The following is a 19,691-nucleotide window of genomic DNA, read 5'->3' on the forward strand; positions in this document are numbered from 1 at the left end:
ATTTGTCAAATTGAAAATGTTGACATTTTTTCGACGTTTCAAGGTCAATAGAGTCGAAATAAAAGTTTTTAGAAAGATGTCTGTGCGAGCGTGTGTACGTACGTTCGTACGTTCGTACGGTCGTACGTTCGTACGTTCGTACGTTCATACGTTCATACGTTCGTACGTTCGTACGTTCGTACGTCCGTACGTTCGTACGTCCGTACGTTCGCGACGTTTTTTTAGTTGTCCATAACTCAAGAACCAGAAAAGATATCGACATCAAGTAAATTTTGTTATACAGATAATAAGGCAGAAAGATGCAGAAAGGGCTCTCAAGAAAATTACGTGGGCCGTTTTTTTACCATAGCAGTTTGAAAAAAAGGTGAAAGTTTTGGTAAACACTAAATATCTTACGAACCAAAAACGCTAGAGACTTCAAATTAATTTTATATAATATATCGTAACGTGATATCAAAGAAGTATATTTTTTGAAAAAAATCCAACTAACGTTTTTTTTATAAATCAAAAAAACTGGAAAAAAAAATTTGCCACCTCCAAAATTTTACGACTAAATATGATTTCGTCTCCAAAACAATTTTGTGCTACGGAGAATAATGTTTTTGACATCTGATAAAATTTTGAGAAAAATCGAATTACAGTTTTTTTTACAAAAAATAAAAACCTTAACAAAAATTAATAAAAGTTGGTAAAAATTGATTTCGACTCAAATTTTATTTATTTTTTTATTTTATTTATTCAGAATGCCTTATGAGATGAATCTCGTAACAGGCTGTATAGTTTTTACAATAATGTTTATGTAATTATGTAATTAAAAGTGTTAAATATAAGTACAATAAGTATTTGACAATGGGAACAACAAAAAAAAATTTTAATAAAAAGTGGAAATTTAAACATCAAGCAACAATTGAATAGCAAAAAAGAAATTTGTGTGACATACTAAGATACAGTAGAGACAAAAAATTAGAAAAGGGGACAACATTTATTCTTACAGTTTACTCTATGACAATTAACATTGACCTTTTAAACATTGTATTTTGACAGTAGCATGGCTTTAACGTGAAGTTTAAATTTTAAAGTATTACATTTCTTGATCTCATCAGAATGTTTGTTATAATACTGAATAGACTTGTATAAAATTGAGCTGCTTCCATATTTTTTTGAGTATATTCTGTCTAGGTGTATGTTATTTCGACTCCGTACGTTGTATTGGTGTAAGTTACTTCTTGTAGTCAGCTGGGTGTTTGTATGAACCTCCGTAAGCACTATCTTGTGAATGTGAGTCACCATATTTATTTCGATTTCATCTTTGACCATTAAAATCTGCAGCTGTTTATAAATCCGTCGGGTGTTTATAAGCCAATCAAATCCGAACAAGTTTTTTAATGCCTTATTCTGCACTACTTGCAAGGTTTGTAGAAGGCCATGAACTGCTGTACCCCAAATGTTGATTCCATAGGTCAAATGGCTATGAAAAAGAGAAAAGTACGTTGTTCGTTTTAGATTTTCAGGAACGCTGTATCGGATTCGACCAAAAACTCCAGCAAGCGAAGACAGTTTTTTCGATAGTTTCGAAATGTGGAAGTTCCAATCTAACGCTGAGTCCACCCAGAGGCCAAGATATTTAAATTCACTGACTCGTTCAACTACATCTTTTTGGTACACAATTCGTAGTGTGGTATTGGATTTGGTGCATACGATATACTTCGTTTTACGGGCGTTTACACATAGTTTTTGCGCGTTAATCCAAGTCTCAATCTTTTTAAGATTAGAATTCATTTGCCACTCGATCTCTGCAGGTGAGTTTGTGCAATGCAAAAAGCTTATGTCATCTGCAAATAGAACTGGATGTCCATTCAGTGAAAGGTTTGCAAAGTCCTGTACGTATAAGCAAAATAGGGTTGGTGCAAGAACACTTCCTTGTGGTACTCCCATCGTAACCGGTTGTCTTTCACTCGTGCAATTGTCTATTTTGATGTACTGAAAACGCTCTAAGAGATAGGATCTAAACCAATTGAAGGAGGAGCCTCTTACTCTTTCTTTTCAAAACTTTGAGATATTGGCTCCAATTTACTTTTATCTTTAAAAAAATATTGTTGTCAACATTCAGTAAAATTTTAAGAAAAATCGAATTGACAGTTTTCTTACAAAAAATTAAAAACCGAAAAAAAATTAACAAAAGTTGGTAAAAAATGATTTTCGACTCAAATATCTTTTCAAAAATTGTAGATATTGGCTTTAAACTACTTTAATGTTTTAAAAAATATTGTTGTTAACATTCAGTAAAATTTTGAAAAAAAATCGACAGTTTTTATACAAAAAATTAAAAACCTAAACAAAATTTAACAAAAGTTGGTAAAATTTTACTTTCGACTTAAATAGCTTTTCAAAAATTTAAAATATTGTGTTCAAACTTATTTTATTTCACAGAAAATATTGTTTTCGATTTTCAGTACTTTTTATAAAAAAATCCAACAGTCCGTTTTTTCATAAAAAATAAAATCTAAACAAACTTTTAAGCAAGACAAATCGAAAGACGGGATGGGAAGTTATTAGTGTGGGTCACAATCCCAATCTTGGCTGCATTGTTAAAGCGTAATTTATCTCCTTTGCCACGACCCATTAGTGGCACTTGGATCGAGGAAATTAAAAAATTTGAAACTCTCGTTATGTGCAAAAAACTTCTTGTGAAATTATCACATACGAAATATTATCAAAAACGCTTCTAAACTCTTGAATGTCCTGTTTCATCTCTTCTATCTACCATCTATAAGACTAATATACGCCGTACACTTAATTATTATTACAGTGTCTGGGTGGGTGCACATACATTTAAATTCATTTTTTATAAATAGTTATTTTTCAATAAAGTGGTAAAATAATTACCCTCAATTATTTATGAAAATTTCAAACGTGGCGTTTGCTGTATGGCACATAGCGAAGTGCTGCTGAAACCACATGTCGTCTAGGTCCATATGGTTAAATTTGGACCATAAGAAGTAAGTTATTATCGATATGTAGCGCTTGCTGTTGACGGTGACCGCCTTACTAATCTTTTCCAAAAAAGAACGGATCAATTATGACTCCGGCCAAAAATCCGCCCAAACGGAAACTTTTTGAGGATGCATTATCACCTGGTGAACCTCGCGTGGGTTGGTGTCGTCGCTAAAGATAATTTTTCGGTCAAAATTGGGGTAATCTTCCAAACGATTCAAAGCCCAGTCAGCGAAAAAACGGTGTTCTCTATGGTTATAAACTTTTATCTCCTGAGCCAGTTGAATCTTCTACGGGTGTAGGCCCGAAAAAAACAAAAGATGAAGCGAAAGGCCAAGTTCTTGTGCTCGGCGAGAAATAGACTTCCTCGGGTTCTGCTGTATACCTTCACGGCGATTATTCGTTCCTTAAACGTACAGATGTTAGCTGATTGTTTACTGAACCGGTCGTCTCAAATTTGGCCATCAAATGTTGAAGAGTGAACTCTAAATGGCCAACGCGTCTACCGTAAAATGGGCGCAATGCAATGGACTAAGCGAATGTGGAATGCTTTAACATACTTTTTAATTTTTCATTCCCTTTTTCTTTATTAAATAATAAAGGCTCTAATAATCTTTGGGGTGAGCGCTTGTTATAATTAAAAAGCGTTTTTTTAAGTGTAAGAAGGTTACAATGATTAACTAATTTAAGACGGTTAAAAAAAATCACAAAATAAGTTATTTAACTTTTAGTAATCTGAGCTTCTGCCATCTCAAATAAATTGGTTAGTTTTCCAAAATTTGAGTTTGTCCGTTTTAATTCTCTCCACATTAACTATTACTTTTTTCTATGTACCCAAAGCGTGATTATTAGAGATAAGGACTGGGTTGAATCCCTGTCTGTGCCACCTTAAGCTTTTTTCACAGATAATTCTTTTTGGGAAGAATTACAAAATTTTCCAGGAGTAATCCTTTCATCAAGAATGCCGTTCGCATTCGTCACGAAAATTGTAAGTGACATCCTTCCCTGAATTTAATGGCACACAAGAATGGTTCAGAGGTGTAAGCCCTTCAAAGACTCTGGTTCTCTACTAACTGTTGCGCCATCTTTGATGAAACATTTTACATAAAGTCGGAATAAGTAGGTTTGTGGTTGAATAACATTATTTTTTTTAAATCTTGCGTCAATGAAAAATAAAGTGTTTAAGGATTTTTTCAATTTCAATTGAATTATGACCTATGAACCACTTTTGGCTAGATCCTTAGGTCATGGACTTGGATAAGTAACAGATAAAAGAAGATGAAAAAGTTGAAAAAAAAACAAAACGAAATAAAAATAAATAAATGTAAATCTGCTTCCATTTTTTGGAATGTATATCAACTTAAACATTTAAATTCCTGTTCACGTTTCACTCTTCCACTCAACCAAAAAATGTATTTGCTCTATTGTATGGATGGACCCCTTAAAAAAGAAAATTGTGCAACGAAAATTGAATACGGTGTTAGTAGGGATATAGGATATAGAAAACCTTGAAAAAGGCTTAATAGGATGGCGTTTATAGTACTCGTATACTCGTATACCAAAAAGTAAGCATCACGTAAAAAAGCGATGTGTATCCAAATAGAATTTTTGAAAAGGATACGATCTAGCAAAAAAAGGATAAACACAAAATTTTCAAAAAATAAAAGTATATGTGTACGTTCCCAAACCACCTAACTAAATATGTATTTTAAATCAGGAAAATATTTCCTCTCTTTAAAATGTTTGTATAAGGTATAACGTATAAGGAAGGCTATGAGGAACCTAGGTTAGATTTTTCTAACTTCTGTTGGGCTGGATGATGTTGGGTGTGATGGTGTACTTATATGGGAAAGGTAAAGGTTTTTTGGATAAAATGAAAAAAAAGATGTATTTTTGTGATGTTGTTGTTGAGAATTAACCTGTCAGAGGATAAACTTTGCATTTAAACACCTGTCTCATTTTTGTGCTGCTATTTCTGTGGGTGAGGTAAGGTATATTATACCAAATAGAGTATGCTGACAACAGGATGAGTTTTTCTCATCATATAAGAAAAAGGATCACTATTTAACAGGAAGGAATTTCAATTTAAATTTCTAAACATATATGAATATGGGGTGTATTATAGGCATCATATGCATGGGAAGGTATTTTATCTTCTATCGAGTTTGAAAAATTTGAATTGAAATAAAGGATAGACAAGATTTGAGAGTTCATTAATCTTAAGGATTGCTGATTGACACATAATTGACATTAAGATAAATGATAAAGCTTACACAGAGTTGATATATGATTTATCTTTCAACATGAAATCTACTAAAAGAAAAATATGGTAAAGTGTTATTTCATAACATTTTTTAACATCTCTTTCAAAAATAAATAAAGAGAGAGGTTTCATTATTAATAAAATTTTTAAATTAATTGTGGGCTTGAATTTAAAACAACAAGTTTGATTTTGTTTAAATCTTGAATTTAAAACAAAAAGGTTGATTTTTTGAAAACTTGAAAACTTGTAGAAAACGGTTTTAACTTCCCATAGAAATTTATTGTTATCGATCCGAAATCAAAGATTTTTAGAAAGATGTCGATGGTGAAACGAAGAATTGCGTTATCAAGAGTTGTTAAAATTTAAGAAAAATACAACTGTCAGTTTTTCTATACAAAATATAAATCTACGAAATTTACTACGCAAAATTGGTAAAAACTGAATTTCAATTTTAATATTTCGAGAATAGGTGGGGTTGTTGACTTCGTTATTTCAGTTTATGCCAAATTATATTGTTAACGTAAGATTATGTCCGTAGAAAAATCCAATCAGTTTTTTTAACTTCCTTAAGGAAGTTATTGTAATCGGTCCGATTTTTCGAATTGAAAATTTTGACATTTCTCGACATTTCAAGGTCCCTACGGTCGAAATAAAAGATTTTAAAAGAGATATCTGTGCGTGCGTGTGTAAGTACGTTCGTACGTCCGTACGTTAGTTACGTTTTTTTTCGTCGTCCATAGCTCAAGAACCAGTAGAGATATAAACTTCGAAATAATTTTGTTATTTAGATAGTAATGCAGAAAGAATTTTTAAATTATGTATTGTAAAGTGATACCAAAGAAATACATTTTTAGAAAAAATCCAATCGAAGGTTTTTTTCAAATAAATCAAAAAAAACTGAAAGAACAAAAAATATTTGTCAGCTCGAAAATTTTGCGAACAAAAACTGATTTTATCCCCAAAATAATTGTGTGCGACGAATAATAACGTTTGTAATATCTTCTTCTGCACCATATATAGCAGGACAGGGATTATAAGGGTCTTATATAGCAAAACTTTGGTCCCTCGAGAGAGGACTTTAATACTTAATTGCTTTAGCGGTTAGCAAGAGTTATTCTGCGTTTGATCTCAGCGCTGGTGTTGTTTTCTGCGTTTACAGCGCAGCCTAGATAGACGAAGTCCTTGACTACCTCAAAGTTACGTCTGTCGATTGTGACGTTTTGACCAAGACGTCGGTGTTGTATGTTCTTTCCTGACGACAGCATGTACTTTGATTTTCCCTCATTAACCGTCAAACCCATTTTTGGCGCCTCTGCCTCAATACTCACAAAAGCCCCATTGACATCACGCTGAGTTCTTCCGATTATGTCAATGTCATCAGCATATGCCAGTAATTGGACAGACTTTTGAAAGATATTGCCTACCTTTTTTGACATCGATAGGTTTTGTTAAGTTGTTTCTAACCTTTATGGAGCAGCGTGAATTCTCCATGGTCATCCTGCACAAACGGACGAGTTTGGCAGGGATGCCAATACTAGACATGGCTTTATACAGCTCGTCCCTGTATATGCTGTCATATGCGGCCTTGAAATCAATAAAAAGATGGTGGGTGTCGATTCGGTGTTCTTGGGGTTTTTCAGGATCTGCCGTAATGTGGATATTTGATCGACTCTGGACTTTCCTTGTCTAAAACCACACTGATAACGACCTATCAGGTTGTTGACGATGGGCTTCAAACGTTCACATATTACGGCAGAGAATATTTTATAGGCGATGTTAATTAGACTGATTCCTCTTTAATTGTTGTAGTTTAGATTGTCCCCTTTTTTCAGGATCAGGCAAACAATACTGAGGTTATATTCATCGGGCATGCTTTATTCCGACCATATCTTACAGATAAGTAGGTGCATGCTCCTATCCAACTTATCTCCAGCTGCTTTAAGAGCTCGGCATTCAAGTCATTCGCTCCATTGACTTTATTAGACTTCAGCTTAGATATGGCAATCTTTACTTCTTCTAAGTCGGGAGGTCGGGATTGTTGGCTTTCGTCGTCTATATGTTGAACAGATCATCCTGCCTGATAGCAGAATTCAGTTCGTCATCGCCGTTATACAGTCTGCAGAAGTGGTCCTTTCATATCCTCTTATCGCAGTTTTTCATCCTCGTTTTGCCCGGCCCATCCCATCGTATTTCCTGGATGGCGGTGATATCTGCTTTATAGCGGTCTAGGCCCTCCGCTAATTCTTCGGCCACACGTGGTCTGTTAAGGGACCTAAAATTCCACGTGCATATCCGAAGTTCGTTGTCCTTAATTCGTTTGCGTAGCTTGTCAACAGTAAATCCGTCCGTATCCGAGGCTTTTTGGTGCTTCGCAACTAAAGGTATTTCTTACGAGCCCAGGAAGTCATCTCGACGGCACAACGCACAACCCCCAACCTGGAGGGCAAGATCCTTAGTATAACTCCAAGGATAGGGAGCCGGATAAAACCGCTCCTTATAGGCCTGGGATCCGAATAAGTCGAAGAAGCCCTATAAGGTGTTCACTAAGTAGTTCAACCTTACTGGAACTGTAGACGCCACGCCACCGTTGATTCCATCTCGGGAATTCCTCTGCTGCCGTCTGGATAAGGATAAGTTTAACGTTCTTTATAAATAAATAAATTAGCTGGAGCAACAGTCTGTAGAGAACCAGGGCCTTGTGATTTACAACTCTCAACCATTCCTGTGTGCAATGAGGAGAATGGAACGTTCCTTATATCAAAGCATAAAACAGTATAAACTTTATTTGAGAAGTTCTATTAATGAGAATTTAGCATGTTTGTTATGGAAAGTCTTAAAGTCACTTATTTAAAGTACTTACTAAAAGAAACATGGTATTCTTTTTACTTGCGACACATAGGATCTAAACGGTAAGTTTTGCACTCATTAAACATTTTGAACTCGAGATTTTTATCAAATATGAGCTCACGATGGTAGAGAAGTCGCAAAAAATTGTGTCCTCCGATTCCTACCATCTATCTGTAGGTGCTAGCCCTTGACTTCAAATTTGAAAAATACGTTTTAAACAAATTTACGTTAGGCGTGTACCCATACAAAGTTTTTGGTCAAATATCGAAAATTCGAAGTTTCTCAAAAACAAACCATAGATTTTTTGTATGTTCGTCAACATTTTTTTTCTTAATTTGGCTTCTTTTAATATACAAAATATATGTTTGCTCCAGAAGGGTATGGACCATAGAACCATTATTTTGTTGTTAAGATTTCTCAGTAACTAATAAACCGATTTCAATCATTTTCAGCACAAACTCTTACTGTCTGAATAATATGTGATAATCAAAAATGTCTTGATTTTTATATTTAATTTTTCATATCTTGACAATTTTTTATCATTTTTTAAGAAATTCAAGTGTAAATCGTATATTTAATAAGGTCTTAATAACTGCATACAAAAATATTTTTAAACTACAACAGAAATTTTGAAAAATGAAGTTTTTTCTGAAAAATCAAACGTTGTTTAAATTTTTGAATATAAAATCTTAAAATACAGGAAATATTTTTAAACAGACTCTTTTGCTACATCAGCAAGTTGTGCATTTTTTTTCTTTCAGCTTTCACATTTTTTCTCAACTTAATTAATTAATTATTTTTTTAGAAAACATAGGCAGCTCATTTTAATTCTTTCTTAGAAAAAACATCACAAAATTTACAAAAGTATAATAACCCAAAAAACACCTTCTCTGTTATTTCGAACATCATTATTATTCTGAAATGAGCTTTTTATTCTCATCGAAAAATCAGTTTTTGGTTCCTTTTTTTTGTTTTTGGCGCATTTTTAATAAATCAGAAAGAAACTATTATTACTCCTTAACCTTATTCATACAGTATTGAAATCTTTCTCAAGAGAATATACTCAAAAGAAAAAAGAAATTGAAGCAGATCCTTAATTTGAAAGAGCTTCTGCTTGAGGCATTAATATAAATTACTGTAATCGGTCCCTTGTCGGTGTTTATCTCTTTGATGATTGCCCTTGACGGCATTTGCGTCGTGCGTTTCTTGTTTCATAGACGTATAATAGACAAAAAGCAACCAAAAAATTCAAGACCTTCACCCTCTAAAAACTCCCCTTTTTTGTTGTTGTTTTTTGATGCCATCTCAAATCCATCTGATTAAATCCTCTGCAATAATATATCGCCTTTAAACAAAAGCTCCACTCAGCATCCAGTTTCTATTTGTTTCTAGTTTCTTTTTCTTAAGACATTGTGAAGATAGGTATATTCCGCCTTTGTGATCTCAAGATTCCTGGTACTGGAACTGGGTGCGGATATTCTTGAGTCATATTGCATTTCCAATTTAGTTGTTTGTGATGTTTTTTTTTTTTCTGTTCTTATTTTAATTTATTTCATTGCTGTTTTTCTTTGACGTATTTCGATGGTTTCTTGAAACAAAAAAGTTAAAAAAAAAAACAAAGAAGAAAAGAAAAGTCTTCCACTTAAAGAAACATCTTGTTTCTTGGACAAAAAATGTATGGAAAGGAATGCCGTTTTGCGCAATTTGTATAGATACCTTCTAGGAGTAGATATTGCGAAAGACTTTCTCGTTTCTCGGTTTATATTATTTTATTGAGTTTTCGTTTTCTTTGTAATGTTATATCTTTTATTAACTGATGTTTGTAATTCTTTTAAGATATTTTTTTGTATTTCTTGTTATAATGGTTCATCCCGGGAGATAAAAGGAATGAGGACGAAATATCTTAGAAGCGTAGTTTATAACGAGTTGCATGCCTTTGGACAGAATTTGTCCAAAAGACATTGTGTTGCTATGTTAAAGAATGTCAAACTAATTATATGCATATTTAAATAAGCTTGAGCCAACTACTGACGTTTGTTAGATCGGAAAAATGGTCTCCGAAAGAATTTGCAATAGTTTGTGAATAGGTATATAGTAAAAAAAAACCTTTTTTTCTGAGACCTTATTAAAATATTAACAATAATATTTAGTTTGAGATAAGAAATTTCAAGTCAATATTTTTCTTTTCTTTCAAGAAGCTTCAGCCGAAAGCTATTTTTTATCAGTTTTGTGTAGCTTTTAAAAGTTTTCGTGTTTTGTAAAAAAATTGTCTACGAAATTTTTCTGAGAAATAACTTGAAGTTAGCAACAGTATGCACACAGACTGCCCCCAACTGCAATTCGACAGAAAATTCAAGATTTCCATACCTTCCAGATCTTTCTGAGAGGATAGGGCATTCCTGGAAGACGGGTCAGTGCACTTCTATACAGATGGATCAAAATCAAAAGAAGGGGTTCGTGGAGGTGTGTACTCTCAACTCTGAACGATTCAATTTTTTTTTTTATAATAAGCGCACACTCAAAAGGATATATTACCCTTATTATGTAGACACAGTGTGAGCACTAGGAAAGGGAGAGAGGGGTTGAAAGGTGATATATGTGCACATTGGTTTGGAATTTCTGAATATTGCAATAGCTGGTAAAGACAGAGTGTGGCAAGACATACCACATTCGCATAGTACGGCTAAAGAACGAATCTCTGTACTTGACAGTACGACCGAAGTTTGGCTCGAGGGTATATTGATGAACATTCCTAGAATCGCGAGTATTACGGTTGAAGTGTTTAAGGGGAGGAATGCAGCTGGTTATTTCTCTAGAGCATAAACCATAAAAATAACGGTAAAACAGGGTGAGACAAGAAACATTTCGACTATGTTCAAGTGACGTAAATGATCTTATGATGGTAATTTCACCAATCAATCTAAATGCTCTGCGTTCAATACTATCCAAGAGGCTTAAGTAAGTTGCAGGAGCACCAGCCCAGATATGGGAGTTATACTCAAGCTTTGGACGTATAAAAGTCTTGTAAATAACAGCCAGATCAGTGGGGGAGAAAATCTTCTTGCATCGCCTTAGAAACCCCAAACATCTTGCGGCATTTTTGGCGACATCGCGTAAGTGATCGTTCCACAAAAGGTGGTTGGTGATACACATATCGTGAATATCTAGATGTTCAGTTTCCATTTATGAATAATGGCAAGGGGGGTATATTTCGATACAATACAGCATTGCGTTTTCGAAGCATTAAATTCCACGCGGTTTCTTATTCCCCATTGTACAATACTGTTTAGGTCGGAATTTAATGAGCTTATCATATTTTGTCGTTGCAGTTCCTCATCCGAAGAAGAGGGGTGTGAATCTGAAAACGAATATGAAAAGCTATGAGTACTGTCGGCAGCGAAACAATGTATTGGATTAGATGTTGCAGACAGGAGATCATTAATGAAAATGAGAAAGAGTGTTGGAGATACAACAAAGCCCTGGGGCACACCAGCATTTATTTTGTGGTTTTCAGACTTGAATCCATCCAATACAACTTGTATTGAACGATTCGAGAAGTAATTACCAATCCAATGAAGGAGGGATTTATGAAAACCGCATTTTTGATAAGAGAGCCTGATGCCAAACCCTATCAAATGCTTTTGAAATATCTAGTGCAATAATCTTACTTTCTCCAAAACGATGTAAAGATTTGTTCCTCTGTTCGGTGAGATGAACCATGAGATCACAAGGACCTATTGCTACGAAAGGCATACTGTCGGTCATTAAGATGCTTCCGTTCTTCAAGATATTTCTTGAGCTGATGATTAATCAGCGTTTCCATGACCTTGGAAAGAAGGGACGTAAGTGCAATCGGTCAATAATTAGACGGTGAGGTAGATTCGCCTTTTTTGGAAATAGGCTGGGTAAATGCGGTTTTCCATTCGCTCGGAACGAGACCTGAGGTGTAGGAGAGATGAAAAAGCTTACGCAGTGGTTTTGCCAGCGATGAAGAACAACTCTTCAGTGGGATACCATCCGGACCAGCAGATTTATGTATGTTAAGATCTTAGGAGGAAGATTTGCCCCATAGAATCATTAACTCGATCAAGTACAAGCGGAGTAATAACACTCACTGGCAGCGTTGAATTGGCAGCGAACTGTCTAGCAAAGAGATTTGCTTTCTCTAAAGAGCTTACAAATTGAGTGTCATTCACAACGAGCGTAGGAACCAAGGAAGAGGAAGAATTCCTCATATTTTTTACAAATGACCAAACATTTTTACTGCCTTTGGGACATTGCAGTATTTTTTTCAACAGAAAATTACCTTCTTTACCCTAATAACCTCTTTACAGCTCGCATCGAACCATGCGTTTTCCTTAGGTTTGATGCTTTAGACCCTATTCGGGATAAAAGTTCTCATTCCCAGGAGAATCAAACTTGTGATCATCAAATAAAGTCTCTCAAAAAACATCTGGCCCGCACTATTTTTAAAGCGTTCAAGGTGCTTACTATCGCTTAACAGATCGCATATCGCTCGATAATCGCTGTCATATGAGGGGGAAACAGTACTTCACCTTCTCTGTACATATGTCCTGCACTAGCTCAAAAATGCATGAATTGCCTAGGAGAATTCTTCTATAACGATCTTAGCGATCGAAATCATATTGGCATAATAAGTCTTTCACGATTCGTAAGGTCCTAAAATTGGTTTTATTGAGTTAGTAGAAAACCTCAAGATTCATGTGATATCACAATAGGCCATTAAGCTGGCCTAAATGTGTCCTACTCCATCACGGAAAGCCACTTTAACCTTACCTACCCTAACCCAGCAACAGTATTTGGCATACGATAAAATAAGTTTGATTTCAATATCTTTTTTGTTCCCAACATTTAAGGTCGAAACCCCATTTTTAACGATTTTATCAGCATTTTTTTAAAAGTTTTTATTTCGTATAAATAAATATAAATTGAATTTTTCTAAGAATATTATTTTAAGTAATTAACAACATTTTGCGTAGAATAAAATAATTTTGAAGTCAATACTTTCATCTGTTCTCGAAAATATTCTTATTTTGAAAATAATATTTTATAATATCTTTCATTTTCAAAAAAAGATATAAGTGTCAAAAATCAATTTGTAGCAACTTTTAGTAGAGTGTAGATTTTTATTTGATCAGATCTCAAAAACATTATTTTTCGTCGCATGAAATTGTTCTGGAGGTAATTTAATTTTTAAACATTTTTCGACACCAAAAATGCCACACAGAATTTGTCTCGTATATCTGACAAAAGTAGCTTAGTCATCAATTTCATCAAATACTTTTCAAAGTCCTTTAAATAACAATGTATTCACATGTATGCTCCCAGGGTCTCAAAAACAAGACTATTTTAAATTATTTTAAAATAATTTCTTAAGATATTAATTTTTCTTACAACTTATTTGAAACGCTATTCTCAAAAACTAACTTAACCGACAGTCATTAAATTACGGTAGGACATGCGAGATACGGTGCCTTCCCTCAAATATCTCACTGTAAACATAAGTTTGTCTTATTTCTCAAAATAGTTTGGCCAATGTTGAAGATTTGCCCTACTTCAATTTTATAAAGCATAACTACGCCAAGTCTTATTTCAAGGTACACCGAGATACCAATTGATTATATAGTCCGGTCAAATTAGACAAAAAAATCAGTAAACCCACGACAAATTCAGGGGAAGCTGAAAATTCTTAAAATTGTTTAAATTATAATTATAAACATTGTCTTAAAAGTCCCAACCGATCCCATGTAAGGAAAAAATTTTCGATATGCATCTTTTGTCAAAAATACTCGAAATAAGAAACAAGTACAATTAGCTTGTCTTCCTCCAACCTCAGTCTCTGCTCATCAACATCTTCTTCGGGTATACTACCAAGTTCAAGTGTGGCTTGGTTATCAACTAAACCCAACAGATTGGGGTTGGAAGTTGGTCGATAATATATTAGAACCAATTCAGACTTTGCTTCAACCTGCGCCGGAAAAATTGCTCAACACTATCTTTTGTAACTGTAAAAAAGGATGCAATGCTAAATGTGGTTGCAAAAAAGTTGGACTGTTTTGTTCTCTGGCTTGTACGAATTGTCAAGGCCAGTCTTGTTCTAATGTAGAATCACCAACAACAGAGGATTCATTTAATACTGACGAAGAAACATGTGATGCTTCACTTTTAACACAATTCACCTATAGTCAGGATGAAGAAGAAGAAGAAGAAGAAGAAGAAGAAGTGATTGACGATTCCGAATCCGACGAATAAACTATTAATTTCTAAATCTAATCGCAACAGACCCGTGGAATAGGCCTATTGGGGAAACCACGTTAAAAAAAACGCGCTAAGTACACTACCTCAGAGGTGGCGTGGAAACGTGTGCGTTTATGACGCTTGCAATTTTTTGCATCGTTATATCTCAGAAGCGGTGGCTTTTAGGGAAAAAATTATTGATACCTTTTTTATAGGAAATTCCCTGATCTACAAATTATGTCTGGGGTAATTTTGCGATAAAACTTACCGTTTTCAAGAAAATCGCGAAAAACTCATTTTTTGGACCTTATTACCCCGCTAAAATTTTTTCCTTACATGGGATCGGTTGGGACTTTTAAGACAATGTTTATAATTATAATTTAAACAATTTTAAGAATTTTCAGCTTCCCCTGAATTTGTCGTGGGTCAAATGTCTAAATTGACCGGACTAATAGTGTGATAAAGCAAACGCCATTTAAATACAGTGTGAATTTGCAGATAACAGTATGAAAAAGCTAACTGCACTTTATTAAAGTTTGGGGTAGTAGACGTCGTTAAATACCAACCAGCTATTGATAATGTCGTTAACTTACAGTCTTCATCACTAAATTACAGTATAAGACAGTACGCACCACTTAATTACAGTGTGAAGCACTGAATAACTTAATGTTAAGTCAGTTGCTAACAGAAATTTGTTTGGACTCTCAAATTTATCAAAATCGGTGGGATATTTTGCTGTTAATTCCAAATTTCTTCCAGCATCCAAATGATAGCATTGCATAATCATTAATCGGGATTCTCTTCTTTGCCATCTGAAACTTAAAGTATCGTAAGTTTATTTAAGAAATCCTCGTTTATAAAATCCTCTGCAGCGCCTCACTGACTGACGTACATTTTATTATAAAAAATTAATTCTTCACTAACTCCGCTGGAGAAATTCTTCGAGAGCGAAAACCCTTTTTACACCAGATCACCATACACGTGGGTTTATATTTCTGGCACACAGACTCACACAACTTGTCATTTGACCTGGTTTATAACAAGCTACAAGCCCTAGACGAGAGGACTCACGGTGCAGTGAGGACGACACGACGCGACGATGCAAGAATTCGCTCCAAATGCACCACACTTCAGATTGTCGCAACCCAGAAAACTATAACACCATTTAACTTGCTTTTTATGAGCTTCCAAATGGCCAATATCGTGCAAGTTCATCAAGGATTACATTTATATAGGTACATAAGGCAACCGATAGTGTCTAGTGTGCAATTAAAAAGTTGGTAAATCTGTGGCAGCAGCAGCGTGGTGTGGTATGGTCTTTTGAAATGGTTCATTAAATGCACACTTTATAAAAGGTTTACCAAATGGGATAATATCAAATGGTCTATTGGCAAGACGCTATGGAGACTTTAACTGCACAATCATATAACCTTTCTATCCAAGCCCGCCAGTCGTTCCTATCTCTCTCTCGGGACATTTTTATTGAAAGTTTCTCATGACTTTTAACGTTCAAGATTGGCAGAAATCTTGTACCTATTTGACAACGAAAACCCAAGAAGTCTTTGATGTGTTTGTGGAGGATGAGAGCTTTCTATTGTGCATGTGCATTCCAAGGAGTTTTAATCTTGGATCTTACTTTTACCTGCAATCCAATGGAATTTTATAACCCGCTTAAAAAATGCGGTAGGAAGGTTAGTAACATCCTGGGAAAAGAGTTTTAAATTTTATTTTTAACTTTCGCAGGTCCCATTTGTGGCGAATCCTTTTTTTATTAACTGCGTCTAATAAATTTTGTGCAACCCACAGCTGAAAATTCAGTGGGAAAAGTCTTATAAATTTATCTCGCTAATGACTTAATTATCGTAGCAAAAGGAACATAATAAGTTGGAAGTTGTGGGTTGTGCGGGAGTTGGCGTTTGTTATTGTTGTCGAATTAGACGTTGCGCGCATTATTCCTTAAGCCCGCTGCCGCCGCCACCCTAAGTTTATGGCATTAAGTGTGACAATTAAAATCCGAATTGCAAGCAATTATGTGCTTTATGTGGTTGTGCAGATTTTCTATGTTTTGTATGTGCGAGAGAAGTATGAAGGCTCAAAGGGAGACTGAAGAAGGATAAGGATATGGAATTATGCCATGGAAATATTTTACTCTATAAAGATTAGATAATTATAAAGAGATATTAAATGTGAGGGTATGTAACATTGTTAGACTTTATTTTGCAACAGGTGTGCATCCATTGTTTAAAATATAATCAATTCAATATTTAAGTTGAAATGAGCAGATCGATAAAGTTACACAATTAAGGTTCCTTGTTTATAATATCGAAGTACAGGCAATGGATTAGCTTAAGATTTTGATACATATGAATAGGAACAAAATGTTTTAAAGCGTTAAAGTTAAAATTAAATAATTATTAACAGACTTTTGTTAAGTTTGTCAAACACAGATCAATTGTCAATTTATGAAATATCTGAAATAAGAGGTCTTCGTCTGGAACTTAACCTTATATGTCAGTCCCTTAAGTCAAAAATTGATAATGTAAGTTTAGTGTGCCACAAGGGTTCGTATTGACTCCTATACTTTTTAGCTGAACGGGAATTTTATATGATTGTTTTTTTTATATGTCTTTTTTGTTGAAAATGCCAACTGTATTGGCATTTCTGTCTAAGTAAAGTAATTGATAATGAATCGTTTAACGTAAAAACAACATTTTCAACTTGTGGACATTTACTTTGAAAAAAATAAGTTCATAGTTTGAAGATTGTGTTTAGTGATGAAGCTCATGTTTAGTTGAATGGTTTAAGGCAACATTACTTTATACGGTCAAGGCATTAACGAATGACCAATACTTTAGTTAAGTTTGACTTTTTTACCAATGATTCTTTTAGACTGACTTAAGAGTATTTCATATTTTATCTCTCCAGATTTTGATCAAATAAAAGTTCTATAAGCTATTATTGCTTTACCATCAGTTTATTGCAAGATTAATTTAGTGATATCTTCATTCCCAGAAAAGATCCCTTCAACAGACCCTCTCATTTGTGAGATAAAGGGCTATGTTAAGTAATTATCTTATGGCGACAAACCATCAATTCTTAAAGCATTACGGAAGTCGATATTCAATAAACTATTGACGCCATATGACTGATAGCCGTTGATGAGGATACATGCCAAAAAACACATTTAAAAAATAAATCGAAATTACTTAAAAATATATTCAAAAAATGTTCCAGTCTTGTATCAATATTTAAAGTTCTCAAGCTCTTACAAAAACATCAAATATATGAAGTTTTCGTGGCAAACAAATCATCTGGTAATGGAACGGCTCTTCTGATTTGAAAATTTAAAAAGTCTTAGCCATCCTGATATCAGTATTGTTGTAAGTTTAATGTGCCACCCGTGTCGTGAAGGTTAGTTCAATCCCTGCCTATGCCATCCGCCAAGATTTATTCTGGTCATCAAATGTGCTTTCTAAAATTATCCTTTTTGATTCGGCTTAAAATTGTAGGTCCCCTCTATCTCTGACAACATTACTTGCACACATGAATGGTTGAGTTGTAATTCGCTAGACCTTAGTTCTCAAAAAACTGTTATACCACATAACTTATTTATTTTTTTAATGTACCACAAGGCTCCGTAATGTCTCCTGCACTTTTTTTATAGTTATTAATGATATATCTCTGTTTCTTAATCTACCTTATTAGTTATAAAAATGCAGCCTTAGTTATCCACTATGAACTTTAAAAGACAGTTAAACCAACTTGTGTTCCTACTTGCAACCGAACTTATAGACAGATGGTTGAAAACGCAACTTATTCATGTGACCAACCTTGGATTTTTGTCAGACTAACAATCTTTTGTTGTTATTTATCAATCGTTTGACAAATCTCCCTTTCTGTCTGGTTAAGGGCTTTATTATAATGAAAAAGATGATAGGTAGGACTCTAATTCTTGACCCCCTCCCTGGTTCTTAATATGCAATTTTCACGTCCAACTAATACCTGTATTATGTTTGTCCTCTTAGAGCTCAAAACACCGAAAAGAAAAGAAGTATAGTATCAATTCCTCTTCAAATCGGAAAAAATCCAATTTAGAATTAACCACAGATTGTCCACATTTATCTTATCTTAAGACGTCTAGCCCCCAAAATGTCATCGTTGTCCAGAGTGGTTCCTCGATATTAATACTAAATTGAATTTGTATAAGAAATCCCTCACACATATTGGTTGATATATCCCTCAACAGGATTTCCTTTCTTCATTGAGTCTTGTCCCGGCCAGACGTGTTTTGTATGCTCTTCTACAAAAAGGTGGTCATTGCTTGTTGCGTGTTCTTCGTCGTCAACGTCGTCGTCGTCGTTGTCTGAAAAGGTGTCCTAAAGACCTATCATCCCCAAATCGGATTTGCTTGACGAAGATTTTCTACCGTCCAACTCTTATACAGGACATATAAGTCTAGCTGTATAGGAAGTCTTTATGTTCTATGTTGGCTGTGCGATGCGGTTGAATATCCTTCTTGTTCGCATAATGAAGCATACTCTGCGGGATGTTTGAGGCAATGTGCCATAAAAGCCGTTATTGTTAGCCAAGGCTTACAACAAAAAAAGTTAACCCACAGGATTTGTTGGAGTGAAATTGATTTTTTTGTTTTGTTGTGTCCAAAAAGGATTTTTTTTCCCGAACCATGTGTGTTGGGGTTTGGTTTGGGTTTGGGTTTGGGTTGGGGTGTGTTATGGATTTTTGGAAACAGTTATTCACCATCAGCATCAACACATTGCACATCAAGGATTTTATTTTTCTATTTAACACCCTCCCGCCATGTTCTGATATATCAAAAAATGGAAACACTTCTGCCAGAGACAGCAGCTTATAGCGAGAGACTGAAACGTGCAGCAACCCTATTTGGTATTGCCATTGCCACTCTGATGATGCCGGGGCTATTGAATTTGGCGCAAATTGATTTTCAGTGTATAAGCTTAGGCTTTTATTATTTCACGTTATAACGTTGTTTTTCGTTCGTTCCTTTTTGTGTGTGTGAAAAGTTCTATGCTTTACTGTTGCTTTGAGTGAAAGCTAAATAGAATCAATTTCCATCCACTCTGTCAACATACAACAAAAAAGAAGATTGCCACTGTCACTGCCAAATTCAGTCCCTTCCAGCTAGGGTTTGTTTTTATCCCTATGCCTAAAAGTATGCAATTTTAACGTAAATAAACATTGAAACCAAGCGGCGTTCCTAATGGTTATAATGTTTTTGGTCCTTTTCTTTCCTTGTTTAGGTTGGTAAATCCCAAAATTCTGGTGTCTCAATTATATTGTCGAAGTAAAT

Source organism: Eupeodes corollae, chromosome 3 (assembly GCF_945859685.1).
Source record: "Eupeodes corollae chromosome 3, idEupCoro1.1, whole genome shotgun sequence".
Taxonomy (NCBI): Eukaryota; Metazoa; Arthropoda; class Insecta; order Diptera; family Syrphidae; genus Eupeodes; species Eupeodes corollae.